We start from the raw sequence: 17097 nt of genomic DNA, 5'->3' as shown, positions 1-17097 counted from the left end.
AATTACATTTTAAAGAATTTCGAGTATATTACAAAAATCTATTCATTTTACTATTTCAATGAGGAAATTCCAATACGCCATTACAGATCGAAAAAAATTGTATGAATTAATAAAATTCATTAAGACCATCATCATACATTCTTCCAATGGTCTGTAATATTAGTCAGTTTTACTTTTATAATGTCCAATATATTTTCATAAATTTATATTTAAAAGCCAGCGAGAATGGTCTGCCCAAACCCAACTTGCATATTCTGTAGTAAATTTGTCATGCCACATAACACATTTTATGACATTGGTGTAAAACAATTACTAAATATTAACTTTTGACGAGAATTTCGTATTCTTACTGAGTCTATCGCCTCATTCTTTGCTAGCTATTTGACGATTAATTTCTTGGCATGCGTCAATCGTATCAAAAACAAACTTGACCTAAATTGCACCTGTAGTCACAAAATCCCAAACCAAATTTGATATATATAAATCATTACGTTTTTGAATTATCGCGTTTATATGTTTCTGAAAATACAGACCGACAGACAGTAAACCCGTAGTTGGATTTAACTCAAAACTTGACAGGAATGAATACTATAGATTTTATATCTGTGTATTGAATTTTATCTATCTAGCTCTCTTTGTTTCGAAATAAACGTGTTTACTTATATTCGAGCAGCCCGATAGACAGACTTTCTCTAAACAGATTTTATTCAAAATTCGATTAAAATCTACAAATTTAATATGAAGCATAATATGATATGATTTGTGTGAAATTAAATTTTGAAGCTAAATTTAATTTGAACCTACAAATTTGTGTTATCTTTGTCATAGACCGACGGACAGACAGGCATTTTCTAAAAATGTGTTTTTCAAACTCAGGTAGGTCTAAAACGCGGAGATTCGTCAAAATTTATAATATATAAATTTTCATCATCTATTTATGTCATCTATAAATTTTTTGAGAATTATTATACTTTCTCTATATTAAGAATACGGGAAAGTAAAAAACCAGTAACAGTTTTAATATCCTTCCGGCTTCACATATTGGTAAACTTATGGATTTTCCTATTCACTTACTTCATCTTCATACGTTATTATTTGTATAACAATAAAAAAAATTCAAAATATTTATTTAAACCTCCTATCATATTTTTCAGTTCTCTGGAAGAAAGTTCTTGGATTTGGAACATTAAAAATGAATTTTATTTTGTTCAAAATGAAAATTGTAAAAAAGAATAATTAAAGTACTAAATGAAAAATATGTGTATTCATTCATACAAGGCAGTAAAATTAATATTGTGCATCATTATAATCCTTAACAATGCATAATTATTATTTTTATTTGCTTAGTAAAATGATATTTTTGATTTCTCATTTTGTATAGCATACCATTTTATTATTTACCCAGGATAATATCAGTCTTTTTTTAATTTCTAGAGGTTTTTCTATTTTTATTAAAATCAAATAAAAATCGAAAATATAAGAACGGAACCTATGCACTTGAGACATACTTATAAATTTATTTTATTTTATTTATTTATATTTTCATTGTTATTTCAAAGGTGTTTTTTTCCCCACGAGTAACTTTTGTTATATTTACTTTACAAAAGGATTTTCACATTTTTTTCATTATTATAAATTATTTTACCATTAATAAGTATAATTTTTTTAGCTTTCTCGTATAAAAAATATAGAGGAAATTTGAACTCGAGAATTTGACGAATATACCACATTTCAGACTTCTCCGAATCTCAAAAAAATATTTTTGGCATTATGTCTAAATTCTGTGATCTCGTTAATTCAAAGCTGCTTTGAGTTTGACTACTGAAAGAATAGAATTATCGTCAAATTTGCAGATTTCTATAAAACTTTGAACGAAATCTATTCAGAGAAAGTCTGCCTTACTGTTCGTCTGCAAATTAACTTGATAACACCAAAATGCATAGAGCTGTGTAGAAAAAAAATTTGGTAAATAGATTTAGCGTTTAAAATATGCATAGTTACATATCAGAATTTGAACTGAATCTATGATTGATTGACTATCTGTCGCTCTGGAATTTCGCATGTATCTTAACGTAATCAATCATAAATGCAATGGCTTAAATCAATACATTTTATTTTTTTTTATTAAATATTTTATATTATGTATTCTAAGAATTCTCTCTATTCATCAGGTGTTTGAGAAACTATTTTATATTCAACCAGTGGTAAAAACGACAATTTATTTTAAACAACTTTATCTTGAAATTTCTTTTAGTTTGGTGATCAGCAGAATCCCAAAAATGTATTGCCAAATGGATAAAACTAATTTCCAGCCATGATAGTTGATACTCTTCTGACTTTAAAATCTGCATTGACAAAGCATTTTCTAGCCGAGAAAATACTTATATTAGTCAAACTCTCAAACTGGTATTCCAAATGTCAAAAGTCTTAGCAAAGATACCATTCTTCCCGCTACTTCAGATCCAGAAACTAAATATCCAGCCGAGCCAAAAGTTCTGAGTAAGAATTTCAATTGTGCATCTTCGGATGTCACAATCGACAGCAAGGACAATGCTGGAGGAGACCGCGACTGTCAAAAACTCTTTGAAAGTCTCGGCGTTCTTGCCGAATTGTGACAGTCCATTAATAAGAATGACGAAGATAATCGACGGTTTCCGAGGAGAAACGACCGTCACAGCGGAATACCTTTCTCGAGAAAAGTTATGTTGGCAGAGAAGAGGAAAGTTTATCACGGTCCGGTCTGCCCTTATACGTCATCCTGGAAAGCCGATTAATTACAAGGCCCCGGATGTTTAATGGGCGGTTTTGACAACCGCATAGTTCAAAAGATCAGAGGTTTTCTCCTCTATTTTGTTGTTATTTTGATGTAATGGACAAGTGACGCGAAGAAAATAGTTTATGTGGAAGATGCGGCCGGGAAGATTTAGAAAGTTAATTAGAGGAAAGTGCTTGAGAGGTTTGAGGGTCTATAATTTGTAAAAAATTAATTTTTCATGCTTCAAGTACTTTAGATAACATAGATTGTTGCTTTCATTCCTAAATAATTCGAATCAATGCAGCGACGTTTTTGTATTTTAAAATATTTCATTCATTTAAATAATCTACGTCGGCCATACACAAAATCTATTTTAAATTACGCACCAGCTGCGTGTAATTAAAATTAAGGTTATGTTTTTACAAGATTTGTTAAAATTTTCTTATATTGAGTATTCTTAAATCATTAAAATTGAACGTTAGTTTACAGATACGTAATAATATTCAATGTTATTATTAAATTAAATTTCATCTAAATCCTTAAAATTTCTTACTCAAACCAACGAGTATGATCTCTACAATACATTTTCGTATAATCTCTAATAAAGATATCCCTCCCTAACCCTGCTTCTTGGAAAGCCTTGCATGGCGAAAAACAGTTAAGCAGTATTGTATCTTGGAGTGAATTTATATTTTTACTAAATCTATTGTTTAATGTTTAGAGATTTATTTGGAGGTTAATATCTGGTGTAAGGTTAATAGTACCCAAAAAACAAATTTGTGTTTTAGACGCATTTTCTCTAACCAAAATTTGATACAAAACTACAATGGTGGTACTGAAATTACATACCAAATTTAGGTCACTATGTTTTTGAATTATCACGTTTATATGTTAAAAAAAAAACAGACGGTAAACCACTTGATAGTTTTGGCTCAACATTTGTTAGGTATCTTACATATAAAATGTTAAAAGTCTGGACTAAATTCTAATCATTTAACTCCCCCCGTTTTGTAGCTATCGTATTAATTTGTATTCGGTCACACAGATTTCTCCCGTATAATTTCATTCAAAATTTGATAAAAATTCACACATTTAGTGTAAAGATCACACTTCATGGCAGAAAATTGCAAATTTAGGGTAAAAATCACACTTCATGACATAAATTTGCAAATTTTGTTTAAAAATCCCACTTTATGACAGAAATTCGCAAATTTAGTGTAAATATCACACTTCGTGACAGAAATTTGCAAATTTAGAGTAAAGATCACATTTCATGACAGAAATTTGCAAATTTAATGTAAAGATCACACTTTATCTGTCTAACTCAAAGTTTTGAGTTTCATGTTCATAGAGACATAGACTGACAGACAAATAGATATATAACAAAAAATGTGTTTTACTTATTCAGGTTTATAAAAAGAAATCATTTTCTAAATCTCGATTTCACACTTTTTGAGGATTAAAATGGTTTCTCTATACTATGTAATGCAGAAAATAAAAATACTTCAAATTTTTTTAAGTAATTGATCCGATTTTCTTTAATTCAAATATAATATTTTTTTATATATATATTTCAGATTTTCGTTTGTAATTTTCTCTTTCAAAACTTGTATCTTTTGTCATACATCATGTATTAAATTGAGAATGAATTATTTTCAAATATTGATTAATTTTTACGAATATTTAACAGCAAGTTTTGATGAATATTTCATAAATTTTGTAATCATTGAAGGATTATGTTTCACCTGAGGCTTGGCCCCAACTATCAGAATAAAATATTTCATGAATCAAGAGGATTAAATATAAATCTAAAATTCAAATAAACTTCTAATATGTTCAAATTAACATTTTGAAAAGAATTTTTAATAGAAATTGCTGATTATGTAACAATTATCTGTGGAAGTATATAACTTAAAAGAAAACGATAATAGGTAATGAATCATATCCGATAATATATAAATCTTAGTTAAGAACAAATATACAAATATATTACTTTAAAATAGTTAATAATGACTTGCTGGTAGTATGAGAGCATACTGGCAAACCCAAGTGCAATTACAAAAAAAAAAAAAAAAAAAAAAAAAACTTGTGAATTGTGTATGATTCAAGTTTTTTGGTGAGGTTGATGAGGTTTAATGGCACAAGAGCCTATTTTGGCTAAACTGGGCCATACATATAGTTAAAAACAAATAAAATGCAGCAACAAGAGAAAGATTTAAAAATTAAAACACAAATTCAATGAAACTCTGAATATAAGAAAATGTCTGAATACATGAAAATACGATAAAACTGGTAAAAAAACATTATAAAGTAAATAAAGGAAGAGCAATTGAAATAGGACAATGTTTATCAAGGATAAGGATTCATCAAATACATGTAAAAAAGCGAAAAGCTTTTAAGAAATTTAAAATATTTTGGTGGTTTTCACCCATCAGGTCCTGCATAGTTAGAGACGATGATTGGGAAAAGAACTAATAAAATGAATAAAATAAAATGAACCAAAATGGACGACTTAGGAAGTTTCAACTTCATTGGTTTAAACCAATCAAATGTCATTTCAAACACATCAAATTATTGGCAACTCTTGCTCGAGACAGTTATTTAAATGATCTAGAATTGTTTAATATTTACCCTAACAGTATAGCTTCTATATTACCATCAGTTTCCGTTATCTATTCTATGTCTTTTGACCAAGTTCTTGAACCCTAATTTAATAAAATCAATTTTAATATTCAACAAACTAGCTTCATTTACACTGTTAATATTCAGAATCACATCTTGTAATCTCAGTTTTTCTAACTCAAACGACCTCTGTTTATCTTTCATTTCTTTCTCTGTTCTCTTTTTCAGCAGCAAGTCTTTCTTTTTCTTTTTCAGCTGGTAGTATTTTTATTTCGTATTCAATCTTTTCTACCCCTTTTTTATTATAATTATGATTGTAAATAATGCTGTTTTAATCATTTTTAGTAAGATTAATGTACGGTTTCTCACAAAATACATCAAAATCATGCCAATAACCCAAAAACTTTTTTAAGTATCCGCCATTTTGGATGGCTATCAGAAATTATAAGAAGCGGTTTTCAGGGTTGCAATAAAAAAAATGTGATATTTAGAGAAACCTCGTTACAAAATAATTTAAATTTCACGACTGTACATCTTAAGTCTTGCCACATCTTTTATTACTTGTACTAATTAACATTCATCCTTTAACTTCGAAATTATCTCCAAGTGTAAATTTGATTCTATAGCTAACTCCTGAAAATCTTTTTTTAATCAAGATAAGCTATTTTAAATGTGCACTGAAATATGACTCAAATGTACATTATAAAAATATTATTATCAAAAGCAAGGATGGATAATTTTAGTCAATATTGACTTATTTTTCAATTTAGCAAGAATTTTCCTTCCTTCGAGATTTTTTTTTCATATCTTGTATCGATCTTCGAATTAAAAGTCAATGTTATAGCCAATTATGTAATATATATATATATATATATATATATATATATATATATATATATATATATATATATATATATGCAAATGTGTTTACCTTAAGTGATTTTGCTATGAACTTTATATTCAGTTATTTAGCGTATTTCATCTTATTTTTACACATGCTGCGAGCGCGTACATTTCAATTATAATAACTAAACAAAATTTCAGTTCTATACGTGAGATTATCCACATGAAATCTCGCATGCAAACCAGAATTTTATTTTTGTTCTATTGGATATATGACAAGGAAACCAAATTTGTAAATTGATGAATTCTTTTATACTATTATTCAGTTGATGTGCATTTCTTTTCAAATTGAAAATGATAGATATATTGAGATAAAATTAACACGTAAAGATATAATCAAGAATAAATTTTTATCAATGATGAAAGCGAAGAGCATGAATCAATATTGAAGTAAATAATATTTTATGTTTCTGAGAATAAATCTATACTAAATATTGATAATCTATTTTATTTCTACCTCATTTCCTGCAACATTAAATTAATATTTCTACAAAAAATATAAAATGAAATGAGTTTCGGTTATTGCAATTTGATTTTCAATAAATTCACTCAGAATATTACCTGAGTTATTCTTAAACTCAAGATAATTATATAAAAGCCTTACAATACCACAAACTAATTATAAGACCCTGAATTTCCCATCGTTCTAGCGGAATTAATTAACTCCGGAAATATCCATTTCTTAAATTTTGCTTATATTTCTCAATTTCCTTATTATCATATTCCAGCTTATGTCGGTTAATAATTTTCTCAGATAAAAAGGGAAAACGTAGGGAAAAATGTAGGGAATCTTCATGACTCGTATACATTTTTTTGAGAAAGGAAAAAACGTAATTGCCCAAGTGAAATTCTAATTGAAAATTGGTTAGTTTTATTAAAAAATGCATTAAATGGGGAAAATGAAATATATAGAGAGTAAATTATTCCTGTGGAAATTAATCTTTTTCTCTGGATCCGATTTTAATAAGGAAATCTCGATCTACCCCCACAACACGTGAAGTCTAACAACTGAAAAGACTGGATCTATTTAAGTAAGATCCGATAAAGTGTTATAATCGAAAAAAAGGAGAAAATTGTGAGAAAATCTAAATTAGATTCTGCGTAAGGGAAACCTGCTTTGAAACCTTTGATTAAAAACTTTGAAAAACTAACTTGCGGTGGCTTCAGACATTAGCATATCAATTGCTCTGCGATACTTAAAATTTTTTTAGGGTTCGAATTGAAAAACGTAAGAGATTGTTAGGAAAAAAAAAATGTTTTCATTATAAGTTTCGTTGAAAATATACTATGTCAATTTTTTGGAAGAAATTTTTGTGCAAACTTAGGAATAATATTTAATTTGGTGCAAAAAAAAAAAAATCCCAAGTTTTGGTGGAAGTTTATTTGTACATACTTTAATGTATCTTTGCCCGTTTGTATGAACTTTTACTTTGCTTTGAAAAAAATCTTGGAAAAACATTTTCATGCATATTTTTTTTTTTTTTCATTTGGAAGGGGAAAAATAGAAAATTTAATTTTCTTATTTTTTTCGAGAAAATTCTTCAATATCTTTTTAAAATATAACATGTATGATGCAGTTTCTTTTACTTAATCGAAGATTCTTGTCAAAAACATCTAAATTTTTAATGATTATTTTATTTTATTACTTTTTTGAAATAATGTTATATATATATATATATATATATATATATATATATATATATATATATATATATATATATATATATATATCTTTTGGTAATCGGAATGGCATAAAAACTTTATCATGTATTTTATATGGAATTTTTTAATTTTAAAATATGTTTCATATGCATATGATCTTCAAAATCATAAGTACCAATAAGGCAAAAACTTTTAAGTAAATCTATTTTAAAAATGCAATTTTATGATAATTACCAAATTAATTAAATAATGTTTATTAATATAAAACTTCAACCTCATGTTAAAAATAGCACTAATCACTTTCACAATACTTTGGTTTTATTTTTCCAATTCTGGTTAATCTTTTACGCCATATTATCTATATCTAGTCAACATAAATTTTACACTAGCAATATTCATCAGTTCTTAATTAAATTTTATTTAAATTGCAATTTAGTTTGCAATTTATCTATTTAATTAATATAATTTCTAATCCCTCTTTTAGTCCCTTAAGGTATAATTTAAACTGTAAATTTATAAGAGAAAATATCAAATAAAATAAATCTTAAGATATTATGAAATAGTTTCACGATGTTTTCCGATATTCTGTATCAGTAAAATGACTGTTAAGTATTTTATGCTAATTTTTTCGTGTTTAACTAGTGATTATTTTTACTTGATTATAAAGAAAAATAATAAATTTTATTTAAAAATAATAAAATGGAAATGTATTTTTTTGATTATAAATGAAATCCTTTTCATTGTTAGTGTATAGCGATGCATTGATGTTTGCAGAAAACCATGAATGCATCGCAAAGATCTGTTTTTGCACACTGGTTTAACAGATAAATTATAAAATAAATTTAAAAATGCACACATTTTAAGCATTACTAAAATAATAATTCAATTCAATTATAGTAAAAGGAATATCACTTGTTCTATTTTTATTATATAACTTTCATTTAATCATTATTAAAATGATTTTCTACTTCTATGCTAATTGCCTAATCTAAAATTTATTCTGAATCTTTCTACAAAATTCATAAATATTAATTCAAATAACTCTTGCAATACAATTAGATGAAATGTCTTATAGCAACCATTTTTCAAATATATATTTATTATATTTAAATATATTTAGAGTGCCAAACTTTTTGAAAAAGCAGAAATTTAATATTTTAAAACATATTTGAGTGAAATAAAGAAAATTTGCTTTAAAAAATCATGCACCATGTATATGGCCTCTTTTATACCATCTCTTTATTTAATAATCTTAAACAGAAAAACAATTTATTATAATTGAAAATTTTAATGACAATATCCCATTCAATCAGCTGATATTACACAAAATTACTTTATATCCATATAGCATCTTTATATATCATTTTCACTTTAGGGGTATTAAACAATTAACAAATTCATTATATCCTAGCTAAAGTTTTAGGCCCTGAATATTAAGGACCTTTTCTGACATTTGCTTTTATCAAAAAAAAAAAAAAAAAAAAAAAAAAAAAAAAAAAAAAAACTAAATTTACCTTAATAACATGAAATTTAACAACATAATTTTATGTCAAGTTTATTTTACTAATCTTCCTTTTTCGTAAAAAAATCACTTTAAATGTATTTATATAATTTCAATTCCAAGCAGTGGAGAAAATTAATTATATTTGCGATAATTTTCGGGTCTTGAATAATAAATAACCTCTTCACTAAGCGGCTGTTACATAATATTATTTAAAATTTTTAGATATATCTAACATTTTTATGATACTTTATTTTATTTTATTTATGCCAATTTTATTTTATTGATAGTCAGAAATAAAAAAAAATTACTTTTAAGAATAATAAACTAACAACATAATAGTAATGACCTCTTCGTTTATATGCTATTGCATCAAATAAGTTTAAATTGATTTATATAGCGTATCTTTATATTTTATTTAAGCTAAATAATTAACAAATTCATTATATTTATAATAATTTTCAAAGTTAACAGTTACCACTTCAATCAGCTGCTAATTAAAATCTTTTAAATTTTTTTTTAATGTATGCACCTTCTATAAGAGCTATAACGCCAAGTCTACAGATGAAAAGTATTTCTAATAAAATTACTGAACTGAAATTAATATTTCGGCAACTAATAATCGGTCCCTCAGGAGATGAAGAAAAGCTCTGTCAGAAGAAGGTTTTCAATGAAATTCTTTCGGGCGTGACGAAAAAGGGCGCAAAATACAGAAAAGATAAATCAATACGCAGGCTCATTTCATATAGAAGACTTTTTTCGTTGTTGTTGTTGTTGCTTTTCCTTAAGATCTACCGCTCCAAGGAAAAAAAATAACTCGGAATTTTCTTCCTTTTTTTTCTGAACGTTTTACTTATAAAGCAAGGGGGAAAGTTTTTAGAAGCGCAAATGTTCAAAGAAAAAATATCAAAAGGAAGTTCTAAACATTTTGACAGATCTTGTGCATCCTGTCGCGTATATTGTCCAAGCCGGTTGTTGTATTTCGCTTGGGTGCAGGCATCCATACAGCGCCTGATATATTTGTCCGCTATTCTTTCTTTCTTGCAGAAAGACAAACGTTCGCGCTTCGGTTCATAGCCCTTTGTGATATTTTGGAGTCCTTTGAGGCATTTGGAGTTTTTATGCCTTATTCGTCGCAGAATGCAGATATTAAGGCTTTTTCGAGAGTGAAAGAATTGAATATTAATCAGCAATTTTAAGAATGATTCAAGCAAAAAACTATTCGAAATGTCGGTCTTTTATTCTTCTATTTAGATCTACGGTCTTTTTACCATAAAATTTGTTTTTCTTTGACCCTTCCATAAAAATTTTTATAAAGGATTTGCTCTCAAACATGACTTTGCCGTCTTTCTGAAGATAGCAGCATTTAATTTGTAATATTTTGGAGTATTTTTTTAAGCATTTCTAGTTTTTCTGCCTTATTCTTTGCAGGATGCAGATACTAAGGACTTTTCGAGGCTGAAAAAAATTGAGTATTAATCAGCAATTTTAAGAATGATTCAAGTGAAACACTGTTCGAAATGCCGGTTTTAAAATTATTTTTACTATAAAATTTATTTCTTCTTTGCCCCTCTCAAAAACTTCTTAATTAGAGATTTGTTAACAATTATGACATTTCTGTCTTACTGAAAAATCACTAAGACAATGATATTTTTTGTAGCATTTTTTGTACTTTTTGGAGTCATTTGAAGCATTTGAATTTTTTCTGCCTTATTCCTTGCAGAATGCAAATACTAAGCATTTCTCAAAGATGAAAAAATTGAAAAATAATCAGAAATTTTAAGAAAACTTTTAAAAGATTTTTTCAGATGTATCAAAATTCTTTTTACCATAAAATTTGTCTTTTTCTTTTGCCCTCCCATAACATTCTGACAAACGATTTCTTTCTCAAATATGACCTTGCTGTCTTATTGAAAAATCAGTAATCATAATAGTTTTCTTTTGTAATATTTTGATAGCTTTTGAGACATTTGGAGTTTCTCTTAATTGTTTTTCGCAGAATACAGATTAGGTTTTCGAGGGTGAAAACTTAAAGCTTTTTCAAGGGTGAAAATTTTGAGTATTAAACAGCAGTTTTAAGAAAGACTCAAGTGAAAAACCATTTAAAATTTTTGACTTATAATTTTTTTTACCATAAAATTTGTTTTTTCTTTGTCCCTCCTATTTTTTTAAATTAAAGATTAATTAGAAATTATGAAATTGCTGTCTTATTGGAAAATCATTAAGACAACAATATTTGTTTGTAATATTTTGGAGGCCTTTAGGATTTTTCTGCCTTATTCGTTGTACAATGCACATATTAAGGTTTTTTCAGAGGGTAAAAGAATTGAGTATTAATCAGCAATTTTAAAAACGATTCTAGTGAAAAAAAAACTGCTCAAAATCTTGGACTTCTAATTCCTTTTACCATAAAATTTATTTCTTCTTTGTCCCTTACATAAAATGTTTCATAAAAGATTTGTTCATAAGTGTGACATTGCTGTCTTGTTTGATTATTATTTACTTATTGTGTAGCATTTTGGAGTCCTTTGAGGTATTTTGAAGTTTTTGTGTCTCATTCCTCGAGAATGCAGGTATTAAGGCTTTGTCGATAATGAAAATTTTGCATGTTAATCAACAATTTTAATGAAGATTCACATGGAGAATGTTCAAAATTTTGCACTTACATCTCGTTTTACCATAAAACTAGTTTATTTTTTGCCCTTCTCTTAAATTTTTTATGAAAATTTTGTTTATGAGTACGACATTCCTATCTTATTGAAAAAACAGTAAAACATCAGTATTTTTTTGTAATATTTTGGAGTCATTCGAGGTATTTGGAGTTTTTTTTTTTTTTTTTTGACTTATTCGTCAAAAAATGTAGAAATTAAAGCTTCCTCGATGTTGAAAGAATTGTATTAATCGGCAAATTTAAGAAAGATTTAGTGAAAAGCTGCTTTTATTTTTTTTACCTTCCATAAAATTTTTATAAAGGATTTATGCACAAACACGGCATTGCTGTCTTATTGAAAAATCAGTAAAAAAGCAACATTTTTTTTGTAATATTTTGAAGCATTTATAGTTTTTTTGCCTTATTTTTTGTAGAATGCAAATATTAAGACTTGGTCGGTAGTGAAAGAATTGCATGTTAATCAACAATTAAAAAAAAAAAAAGATTCAAATGGAGAATGTTCGAAATTATGTCTTTGGAATCCTTTGTGGTTCTTGGAGTTTTTCTGCCTCATTTGTCGCCGGATACAAATGTAAAGGTTGATCAAAGGCGAAAGAAATGAGCATTAATCAACAATTTTCAGAAAGTTTCAAGTGAAAAATGTTGGAATTATCACACTTTAATTCCTTCTAACTATAACAATTATTCATTCTTTTCTCTGTCTTAAAATTATTGCAAAAGATTTGTTAATAAATATCTTATTGCTGCCCGATTTAAAAGTCTTAAAATTACTTTGTTATCTATGAGCGAAACTCTGTTATGGCGCAACCTATGCAGTTAGCTCATCTATAACATGTTTGTATGAAATTTTTCAACCATAGCGATCTTTAACCAAATTATATTACTTACTCTGTACAATACGAATGCAAAATATTTTTAATACTACTGCTAGTTCTCAAATTACAGATATGCTCTACCCTCATAAAAATCCCAGTTTCCATAATTTTACATACTAACTTTCTACAATTAATAACAAATTAACACAGTTTTATTCAATTTCAGACTGTATTTGAAAAAGAACGAAAAATATAATTATTTCCAAACAAGGATAAAATACTAAAGTACTATCCCCCACCAAACTAGATTGCCTGGAAATATTTTAAACCAAGAATTGTTTCTTTTTAAATAAATCTTAATTAAAGCATAAAAAAACTGGGAAAATTTTTCATTATTTGATTTCAAGTTTCATTAAAAAAAAGACAAACTATGATTTTTTTTAATTGTAAAAACATTATGCAATCACTATTTAAATCTTACACTCTCAAATGCTCCTTTTATTAGAATTGAAAGAATTGAAACAAAGCTTTAAAACTCTATCTTTTTTTAAAAAATAATAATTTATTTTAAAATATTCTTTTTAAAAAAATAATCCAATCATAAAAGAACTATAAAGTAATATTATAATTTTGATAAATATTACAGTATTTTTTAATACAATTCAAAATCTTTTGCATTCAATTATTTCATTAAATTACTTTGCTAAATAATTAATGCAGAAATCGAAATGCATTTTCTTCACTAAGATTCATAAAAGCATTTTTTATAAAGAATATTTGCATTTTTGTTTGAAATAAATTTATAAATAAATTAATTCTAAAATGCCATCCGAAATTCCCAACAACAAAAGATTTTACAACACATTCTTCCACTTTTATAAAAAAACCAACTAAGAAATATTATTATAATTTTAATAAATATTGCAATATTTTTTGTATATAATTAGAAGTTTTACTATTTAATTATTTTACTAAATTACTTTATTAAATAATTAATGCAGATATCGAAATATATTTTTTCACTAATATTTATAAAAAGCCTTTTTTTGTTATAAAAAATATCTACGTTTTTATTTCAAATAATTTCATTAAAAGAATTAATTCGAGAATGCCCCCCGAAACTACCAACAACAAAGAATTTTGCAAAACATCCTTCAGCTGTCATTTAAAAAAAGAAGAAAAAAAAACTTGGAAACATTGTTATAATTTTAATAAATATTACAGTCTTTTTTTTAATATAATTACAAATGTTAATATTCAATCACATTACTAAATTACTTTGTAAAATAATCAACGCGATATCGAAATATGTTTTCTTTACTAATATTCATAAAAAAAGAGTATCTGCATTTTTTTTTCAAACAAGTTCATAAACAAATTAATTCCAGAATGCCATCCGACATTCTGAACAACAAAGGATTTCATAAAACATTCTTCGACTTTCACAAAAAAAGAAAAAAAAACTAGAAAACATTATTATAATTTAAATAAATATTGCAATATTGTTTGAATATAATTAGGAGTTTTAATATTCAATTTAACTTAATTACTTTACTAAATAATGAATGCAGATATCGCAATATATTTTCTTCACTAAGTTTCATGAAGATATTTTTTAATATAAAGAATATCTGTGTATTTGTATCAAATAAATTCATAAAATATTAATTCTATAATGCCATCTGAAATTCCCAGCAAAAAAAGTATTTTACAAAACATTCTTCGGCTTTCATAAAAAAACTATAAAACATTATTATAATTTTAATAAATATCACAGTCTTTTTTTAGATATAATTAAAAATTTTAATAGTCAATTATATTATTAAATTATTTTTCAAAATAATTAATGCATAGATCGAAATATCACTGATTCACAAAGGCATTTTTTTTATTATAAAGAATATCTACGTTTTTGTTTCAAATAAACTCGCAAAAAATTAATGCTAGAATGTCATCCAAAATCCCCAACAACAAAGGATTTTACAAAACATTCTTCAGCTTTTCTCAAGCAAAACTGTCTTTCCCCTCAGAAGAATTGTCAGTTAATTCCCATTACACCTTTCATATTACGTCGTTTTGGATTACTTCGGTTTCTTTAACACCGGACTGAAACTTAAGGTGACACTCGCAGTGATAACTCATTGTTCTCTTACAAAAGAGGGTAAGAAATAAAAGGACTCATATAACTTAATTCTCCAGAACAGAAAGGGAAAAAATCATCCGACTATTTAAATGGTTCTTTAATGAAGTTTTTTTTGTTGCTTCCATTCTTTAATCGCAATACCTTTTGGCGTCTTGATATATGTAATGGGAGTACGGTTTCTGTTTTCAAATCTTCTTGGTTAAGATTTTTTAAAAATATTTATTTGACTTTCTTCTTTCTGTTTTTGATAAAGACAAAACAGTGACTTTACGCTTCTAGATTTCAGAGCTACAGTGGTGTAAGTGCTGGACTTTAAATAACCCTCATATTTCTTATTAAATGACTTTCGCCTCGTATTTCTGTTTCATGTATTAATGAGTTTATTTTAATTCATGTGCAGCAGAGAAACCACTTAAGCAAAGATGAACCAAAAAAAGCTTTCTATTTACTTACATTTGATGCATTTCGATGTAATTTCTGTAAATATTTAATGATATAATTATAAAATGGTTTTTTGATTAAAGGAATGTTGCAATTTATTTTAATGCGTAAGTATGGTTATACTGAAAGGAGCCAGTGGAAGCTTTTGAAGTATTTATTACTAGGCGCAGAACAGATAAATGTTTTTTGAAGTTGTTTATTAAATGTTGTTACTTTATGGGTTTGTAACCATTTCAATATTAAAATTTATGTATTACATGAAACTTATGAGAATATTTAGAAGAAAAATTAAATTTTTTTATATATTTTGGTTCAATATACCATTTTTTTATAGATAGAATTGCCTTATGAAATTTTATACAAATTTATTGAAAAATATGAAAATATACAAAATTTTGATAAAATATTTATTTATTTATAATAAGTATCGATAGAACTGCTTTTTTTTTCTTACTGCTTCGTAGTACCTTATTGCCAATACCTATTTTTAATAAATTAATAATGTCTATATTGGTTTAATTAATAATATTTTTTTCCTGCTATAATGTCCATATTTGCTTCTGAAATTTTATATGAATTTATAAGAAAATACGAATATAGACAATATTTGTTAAATTTTTATATTTTTTAAATAAATATTGATAGCACAGCCTTTTTCTATTCCTTCTTCTTCATAGCACTCTATTGCTAATATCTAATTTTAAAAGATTAATAATGTTCAGACTGTTTAAATTAATAATGTCCATATTTGTTTCAGCAGCTTTATATGAATTAAGAAATATGAAATTTATAAAGCACATATTTAATATAGTAGTACAATATTTTAATAAATTATATACTACATTCAGAGAGAGCCTTAAATAATCAAATATTTTGTATTTTTGAACATACTGTGTCTGAAGCCATTAGAACAAATGTCACTTCTACATGTAATTACTTAAGTCTAAATAATGACGAAAAATAAGCCTATGAGATTATTAAAGTTTGCAGAATAATTTTTAAGCCAAAGATCCATCTAAAAATTATTTAAGAAAAGTTTCTAATCTAGCAAAGGATATATATGCTCACTTTCTTCTTTTAGTATTTTAATAGCATTTTTTTTCTTTATATATGAATTTTTTGAGATGATAACTGTTTTTTCGCCCAAAATCTTTCCATATTTTTAGTATAAAAATTATCTGAAAACTTTACGAAGTAAATAATCCTCAAGGATAGGATTTATAAATTATTAATTTGAGTATGGAGCTTTCGATGTATAATTAGAGATTACATTTTTTGGAGATATATTTACTAGTTTGCGTAAAATGTTTAAGTAATAAAATTTAATTAATTTTGATTGCATTTCATAAAGAGAGAGATTAAACTCTTAAAATATGCAGGAAAAACTATTTTTAATGAGTGCATTGAGCAAACGTGCTCTGCTTTTCATGTAAAATCTAATTATAAAATTTTGATTTTTAATAATAAAAGAAATTGCCTAATACACCAACTTTCATAAATAAACATGTATTTTAATATCAGTCTTTTAATATTATTTATCAATTAACTTCATAAAAATTAAAATTGATTATTATCCCTGCAATA

The 17097-nt window shown here is 26.0% G+C and overlaps 1 protein-coding gene across 2 annotated transcripts in view; it reads right to left on the bottom strand.

The window, feature by feature from the left end:
- LOC129962605 (uncharacterized) overlaps nt 1-17097 on the bottom strand; it is a 294801-nt gene that overhangs the window by 129858 nt on the left and 147846 nt on the right. The window lies entirely within an intron of this gene.

The sequence above is a fragment of the Argiope bruennichi genome, chromosome 1, assembly GCF_947563725.1.
Source record: "Argiope bruennichi chromosome 1, qqArgBrue1.1, whole genome shotgun sequence".
Classification (NCBI taxonomy): Eukaryota; Metazoa; Arthropoda; class Arachnida; order Araneae; family Araneidae; genus Argiope; species Argiope bruennichi.
This window is presented reverse-complemented; position numbering and strand designations above follow the sequence as displayed.